We start from the raw sequence: 7,968 nt of genomic DNA, 5'->3' as shown, positions 1-7,968 counted from the left end.
CATGGTGGATAAGCTTTTTGATGTGCTGTTGCAATCGGCTTGTCAGTATTTTATTGACGATTTTTGCATCTATGTTCATCATGGATATTGGCCTGAAGTTTTCTTTTCTTGTTGAGTCTCTGCCGGGTTTTGGAATCGGGATGATTTTGGTCTCATAAAATGATTTGGGAAGGATTCCCTCTTTTTGTATTGTTTGGAATAGTTTCAGAAGGAATGGTACCAGCTCCTCTTTGTATGTCTGGTAGAATTCGGCTGTGAACCCGTCTGGCCCTGGGCTTTTTTTGGGTGGTAAGCTCTTAATTGCTGCCTCAACTTCAGACCTTGTTATGGGTCTGTTCAGGATTTCGGCTTCTTCCTGGTTTAGGCTTGGGAGGAGGCAAGTGTCCAGGAATTTATCCATTTCTTCCAGGTTTATTAGTTTATGTGCATAGAGGTGTTTGTAATAATCTCTGATGATGGTTTGAATTTCTGTGGAATCTGTGGTGATATCCCCTTTATCGTTTTTTATTGCATCAATTTGGTTATTCTCTCTTTTCTTTTTTATTAATCTGGCTAGTGGTGTGTCTATTTTGTGGATCTTTTCAAAAAACCAGCTCCTGGATTTATTGATTTTTTGAAGGGTTTTTTGTGTCTCTATCTCCTTCAGTTCTGCTCTGATCTTAGCTATTTCTTGTCTTCTGCTAGACCTTGAGGTTTTTTTATCTTGCTTCTCTATCTCTTTCAGTTTTGACGATAGGGTGTCAATTTTTGATCTCTCCTTGCTTCTCATGTGGGCACTTATTGCTATATATTTTCCTCTAGAGACTGCTTTAAATGTGTCCCAGAGATTCTGGTATGTTGTGTCTTCATTCTCGTTGGTTTCGAAGAGCATCTTTATTTCTGTCTTCATTTCAATGTTTATCCAGTCAACATTCAAGAGCAAGTTGTTCAGTTTCCATGAAGCTGTGCAGTTCTGGGTTAGTTTTTGAATTTTGAGTTCTAACTTGATTGCACTGTGGTCTGAGAGACTGTTTGTTACGATTTCCGTTCTTTTGCATTTGCTGAGGAGTGATTTACTCCCAATTATGTGATCAATTTTAGAGTAGGTGTGATGTGGTGCTGAGAAGAATGTATATTCTGTGGATTTGGGGTGGAGAGTTCTGTAAATGTCTGTTAGGTTTGCTTGGTCCAGGTCTGTGTTCAGGTCCTGGATATCCTTGTTAATTTTCTGTCTGGTTGGTCTGTCTAATATTGACAATGGGGTGTTAAGGTCTCCCACCTTTATTGTGTGGGAGTCTAAGTCCCTTTGTAAGTCATTAAGAACTTGCCTTATGTATCTGGGTGCTCCTGCATTGGGTGTGTATATATTTAGGATCATTGGCTCTTCTTGTTGCATTGATCCTTTTACCATTATGTAATGTCCTTCTTTGTCTCTTTTGATCTTTGTTGCTTTAAAGTCTAATTTATCAGAGATGATAATTGCAACTCCTGCTTTTTTTTGCTCTCCATTTGCTTGGTAAATCTTCCTCCATGCCTTTATTTTGAGCCTTTGTGTATCCTTGCATGTGAGATGGGTTTCCTGGATACAGCACACTGATGGGTTTTGGCTTTTTATCCAATTTGCCAGTCTGTGTCTTTTGATTGGGGCATTTAGTCCATTTACATTTAGGGTTAATATTGCTATGTGTGAATTTGATACTGCCATTTTGGTGATAGCTGGCTGTTTTGCCCATTAGTTGATACAGATTCTTCATTGTGTTGATTCTTTTTACCATTTGGCATGTTTTTGGAGTGGCTGGTACTGGTTGTTATTTTATATGTGTAGAGCCTCTTTCAGGAGCTCTTGTATAGCTGGCCTGGTGGTGACGAAATCTCTGAGTACTTGCATGTTCACAAAGGATTTTATTTTTCCTTCACTTATGAAGCTTAGTTTGGTTGGATAGGAGATTCTGGGTTGAAAATTCTTTTATTTAAGGATGTTGAATATTGGCCCCCACTCTCTTCTGGCTTGTAGGGTTTCTGCTGAGAGATGTGCTGTGAGTCTGATGGGCTTCCCTTTGTGGGTAACCCGACCTTTCTCTCTGGCTGCCCTTAGTATTTTCTCCTTCATTTCAACCCTGGTGAATCTGATGATTATGTGCCTTGGGGTTGCTCTTCTTGACGAATATCTTTGTAGTGGTCTCTGTATTTCCTGGGCTTGAATATTTGCCTGCCTTGCTAGGTTGGGGAAGTTTTCCTGGATAATATCCTGAAGAGTATTTTCCAGCTTGGGTTCATTCCCTTCGTCACATTCAGGTACGCCTATCAAACGTAGATTAGGTCTTTTCACATAGCCCCACGTTTCTTGGAAACTTTGTTCATTCCTTTTTACCCTTTTTTCTCTATTCCTGCTTTCTCGTTTTATTTCATTGAGTTGATCTTCGACGTCTGATATTCTTTCTTCTGTTTGGTCAATTTGGCTGTTGATACTTGTGCATGCTTCGCGAAGTTCTCGTGTTGTGTTTTTCAGCTCCATCAATTCAATTATATTCCTTTCTATTTTGTCCATTCTCATTAGCATTTCCTCAAATCTTTTTTCAAGGTTCTTAGTTTTTTTGCATTGGTTCGGAACATGTTCTTTTAGTTCACAGAATTTTCTTACTACTCAGCTTCTGAAGTTTGATTCTGTCATTTCATCACACTCATTCTCCATCCCACCTTCTTCTCTTGCTGGTGAGGAGTTGTGATCCCTTGTAGGAGGAGAGGTGTTTTAGTTTCGGGTGTTTTCATCCTTTTTGCGCTGGCTTCTTCCCATCTTTATGGATGTATCCACCTGTCGTCTTTGTAGTTGCTGGCTTTCAGATTGGGTCTCTGAGTGGACGTTCTGTTTGTTGATGACAAGGTTATTTCTGTTTCTTGGTTTTCCTTCTGACAGTCTGGCCCCTCTGCTGCAGTTCTGCTGAGGTTCACTCCAGGACCTTCTTGCCTGGGAATCACCTGCAGCAGCTGTAGAACAGTGAGGGTTGTTACCCGTTGTCTTCTTCTGCTATCTTTGTCCCAGAAGGATACCCGCCAAGTGTCAGTCTGATCTCTCCTTTATGAGGTGGTTCTTTGGATATACAGGGGTCAGGGAGCTGCTTTAGGAGACACTCTGTTCTTTATAGGAGCTCAAATGCTGAGCTGTGAGCTCCGTTGTTCATTCAGAGCTGCTGGGCAGGTACGTCTCGGTCTGCTGCAGCATAACTCGTAAACCGCTTTTTGTTCCCAGGTGCTCTGTCCCAGGGATTTAGGACTTTATGAGTTTCCGTTATGCTGCTGCCTTCTTTTTTTTTTTCCTTCAGAGCTGCCCTGCCCAGGAAGGAGGCAGCCTAGTCACTGTCTGCCTGTAGAGGCTTTGCTGAGCTGCTGTGGGCTCCGCCCAGCTGCTGAGTGAACTTCCCTTCAGTCCTGTTTATATGGTTGTAGTTAGAACTGCCTCGGCAATGGTGGACCACCTCGGTTAAGGCGGAGTCTCTCTGTAGTGGCAGGTTGCCTTGGCAACCGCAGGCTGCCTCAGCAATAATGGGTTGCCTTGGCAATGGCGGGCTGCCTCAGCATTGGCTGACTACCTCCGTAGTGGTGGGCTGCCTCGGTAATGGTGGACGCCCCTCCCACAGAGCTGGACCATCCGGAGTTCAGCTGTGCTTGCTGTGAAACTCTCAATCCACAGATTTCTGATTGCTGTTCTTTTGTGGGGGTGGGACCAGCCGAGCCTGATCGCCTGGCTCCCTGCCTCAGAGCCTTTTTTTTTTTTTTAAGTTGGTGTTTCAGTCGCCTTTTGAAGAGGCGCCTGGATCTGTGTGTTTTCCCCTGCGGCGACTCACTATGCTGGTTTAAATAGCTGCACTGAGATTTGTGGCTCTTTTTTTACCCTGGAATCTACTGTCCTGGTTCCCTGTTTAGTCCCCTTTTCAAACAGATCAGTGGGTGACTTCCTGTGGCTCCAATCGCCAGCCAAAAGGGCACCCGGGCCAGTGTATTTTGTATGGACAACCGCTGCACCGGGGCACTGATAAAGCAGCCACGTGGGGTAAAACAGCGGCGCCGGCTGACACAGCCGTGCTGGCTGCGCACTGGCAACCCATGGAGCTCCTATACCTGGGAATTTCCTAGTCTGTGGGCAATAAAAATGCGGCGTCCACTCACCCTCTGCGCTTTCACTGGGAGCTGCAATCCCGAGCTGTTCCTAAACAGCCATCTTGATTCCCGGCCTTAAAACTTAATTTCTTAACAATTTATAGCATTGTAGTTTGTTAATATCAATAAAATTACAATGGTATACAAAAAAATGTTTCCTGTATTGCTCCATTCTCTTCACCCTTGTTTTGCCTGTTATTATCATTCAAATTACATCTTAACAAACTGTATGCCGATCAAGACAGATTTATAATTATTGCTCTATGCAGTTGTCTTTCAAATTAGATTGGAGAAAAGAGAATTACAACAAAAATATATTTATATTGTCTTTTATACTATACTAAATAAATTTGTTATTTATTTTAGGTTAAGTTTGCTAGCAACATTTCTTCCCATTTTTCTTTACATGAGAGTGTCTTAATGTCTCCTTTATTTTTCAAGGATAGTTTTGATGACTATTGGATTCTTGTTTGATAGCATTTTTCTTTCAGAACTTTTGATATGTCATTAAAAATGACATATGTTATGACATATTAAAAGTCTATTCTCCGTGCTTTATGGTAAGAAATCAGCTGGTATTTTTATTGAGGATTCCTTGTACATGATGTGTTGCTACTCTCTTGCTGCTTTCCAAATCAAGAGTCTATTTTTGTCTTTGACTTTCAACAGTTTCATTATGATGTGACTAGTATATGTCTTTGATTGATCCTACTTGGAGGTTTCTTAGCTTCATAGATGTGTAGATTGCTTTTTTTTTCATCAAATTTGGGAAGTTTCTGGCAAATAAAAAAAAGTATATTGTTTCTGTCCCTGTCTTTCTCTGCTATGGTTTTTCCATTAAGCTCATGTTGACATGCTGGAATGTAGAGGGTTTTGGTCATTTTCTTCTCATTCTGTTTTTCTTTTCTTTCTGTTTCTTGAACAGGATAATCTCAGGTTTGCTGGTTCTTCTGCCTGCCCATATCTGCTGTTGTACTCCTCTAGTAAATTTCTAAATTTTAGTTACTGTAATTTTCAACTCTAAAATTTATATTATTTTAAAATATAATTTTCATATCTTTATTAATACTATTTGGTAATAAATCATTCCTATACTTTCATTTTTACAGACATGGTTTCCTTTACTTATTTGAAAATATTTATAATAGCTTATTTGGAGTCTTTGTCTAATGAGTTCAACATCTGGGTTTCAGGGATAGTCACTATTGGCTGCCTTTTATCCTGTGTATGGGTGATACTTTTACGTTTCTTTGCATGTCTTATAACTTTTTGTTGAAAACTGCACCTTTAAAATTAATGTGGAAATATTGGGAATAGGGTAAATTAAAACACTACAAAGTGTCCTATTATTGAGATTCTGTTATTTTTCCTGAATAAATACTCTCCAGATTGCTGCAAGCTTTTTGTTTATTCCAACATTCTGAAAATGCTAATTATGATACTTTTCATTTGTGTTTTCATTGCTTTTATAAAGGAGAAATTTTTTTAGAGGTCTTTACTATGCCAATTTCAGTGACATTTTTGGAACCTGATGTTTTTCCTGAGTGAAACATGATGGAGGATAATTTCTAACATCCCAAATTGACCAATGGATTATGCAGGCTCAGAAATGATAACCGAAAATGGAATTTGGGGTTAATGAGTTTCTAGAAAAAGTTGGTTCATATTTATAAAGAGGCTCACCAGCAGAGGCAGCCTCTTTTTTGCTACTTGATACTATTTTGCCTGAAAGTGCTAAATGGAACTCTTATTGCAAAGGGCAGCATCCTAAGTGAACTATATTCTTAATGCAAGAGGTTCACGTTCTGGACACTTTTGAGACAGAAATCTGCAGCCAGTTAACTGCAGGAATTCTTCTAGAAATTCTGCAGAAGCCTAAAGTTATACCATTTGGACTTTCCAACAGATTCAACAAAACTGTCTATGAAAATTCCATTTCCTAAAATATCAATTTCTCCACTGCTAGTACCACTTGCCACAGCATGATCTGTGAATGTTTCCAATGATTTACACCCTAATATTATAATTTATAGTAGCATAAAACACCCAATAAATAAAAGAGTTCAAAATCTTGGCTGTGTTTCCAATATGGAAAACACAGAAATGGTATAATTTCTCATAAACTCGAATGGATTCCTGCACTAATGGTCCTAGCATCCTGTATTCCTGTATTCCCCATATCAGAAAGCACTCATCACAGTTTGTTATACTATCTTATGAGCCCCATGATAGCTGGATCTATGTCTGCTTGACTCAGTCCAGCTTCTGTAGAGCCTCGTATATACTGGTATAAAGAGAGACACCATCACAGTTGCATGACTCAGCTGTTAGGATGAAGGTAACAGCAGTAATAGCAGATGGAAAAACTTTTCCAATATCAATTTTCTTTTCATCTACCACAAGTAAAGCTGAATGAAAAAGCACAACTAAGTGACTTGGAATGTCACTATATTGAATGTGGTGAAGGCTCTTTTTTAATATCCCAAATATAACCAAGGTTTCATTCAGGCTCAGAAAATAAAATATTAGCTGTAAATGGAATTTGGGAACAGAGCATTTCTGGGAAGGGTTCTCTTGTTGCTAAAGACATGCATATAGGAAGGGACAACCCCTCTTTTCCTGCTCAAGGAAACAGACCCAGATAGGATTATTAATTACATGAGATTCAAAGCTCCCATGGCACTCTGTACTTCCTCTAGCAAAACCCTAGTCTTCCTGTGTTGTAAACATGCAGTTCTTTGTCTGAATCACCCATTAGTCCCAGACCTGCTAAAGGTCAAAGAATATGTTTCCTTCACCATTGTATCCCCAGCTCTGAGTACAGTACCTAATACATGGCATGCATAAAATGAACAGAGTATGTCTAGAAAGACAACGAATAATGAGGCGGTGTGGGCTGTTGTGGGAAATATGGAAATAAAATACACTGGAATAAAGAAATCGAAACATAAATTGGGAAGTGGAAGAAAGAGGTATTAGTCTGGATGATTCCTAAGGTATTAACTTTTGTCACTGGGTACCATAACAGACCTGGGGGCAAAGGGAATAAAATGGCGGATATTTCCTGACCAAAAAGAAAAACCAGTAGACTAGAAACTAGACACTGTGTTCTTTGTCATCTTGCACCCTGTTCTATCTAATATCCTTGCTATCAGAACTGTCTAAAACATACTTTTATGCTAAGGAAATGGAGATAATATGCTGAGTTAGATGTGTGTATGTGAAATGGCTTTCTAAACACTAGCGTTGTATCCAGTAATGACAATGGCTACATTTGAATGTTGGCTCTAAAAACAAGAACATCATAATAATACTAATTGAGTCCTTTTGATGTTTTAGTACTATGCTTGGTGCTGTAATGCTTTATCTCATTTAATTTTCTCAAGAACATATATGATTTATCATTTTTAGAATGTAGAAAGTCACATAGCAATAGTTGTACATGTGTGATTCAAACAAAAGTCTTAAAATTTCAAGTCCTTTTCCTTCAAAATAAGTGCTTCCAAAAATGTGACAGGCAGATAACTTTGGTGCTTGAAATAGCTTTATTTCAACATAGATAAATTCCTCATTCACAAAATGACAGGAAATCCACCTCCCTTTAATTGTTGAATTAATTTAACTTTTGTTTTGATACTTAGAGAAAAATCCAAAATGATGTGTGGAAGAGTTATTGAAAAATATCATTATGGAATGAATCCCATTATATAACATCAGTTTTATTTATTTCAATGGCAAGTATCAAAAATACAAAGAATTAGATGGAATGATACAAGAAAAACCCTTGTGCCAACCATCGAGTTATGACCATCATTAACTCCTGGTTGCTCTTGT

The sequence above is a fragment of the Sapajus apella genome, unplaced genomic scaffold (assembly GCF_009761245.1).
Source record: "Sapajus apella isolate SASKATOON/1434 unplaced genomic scaffold, GSC_monkey_1.0 scaffold221, whole genome shotgun sequence".
Taxonomy (NCBI): domain Eukaryota; kingdom Metazoa; phylum Chordata; class Mammalia; order Primates; family Cebidae; genus Sapajus; species Sapajus apella.
The sequence above is the reverse complement of the archived record's forward strand: the minus strand, read 5'-3'. Positions refer to the sequence as shown.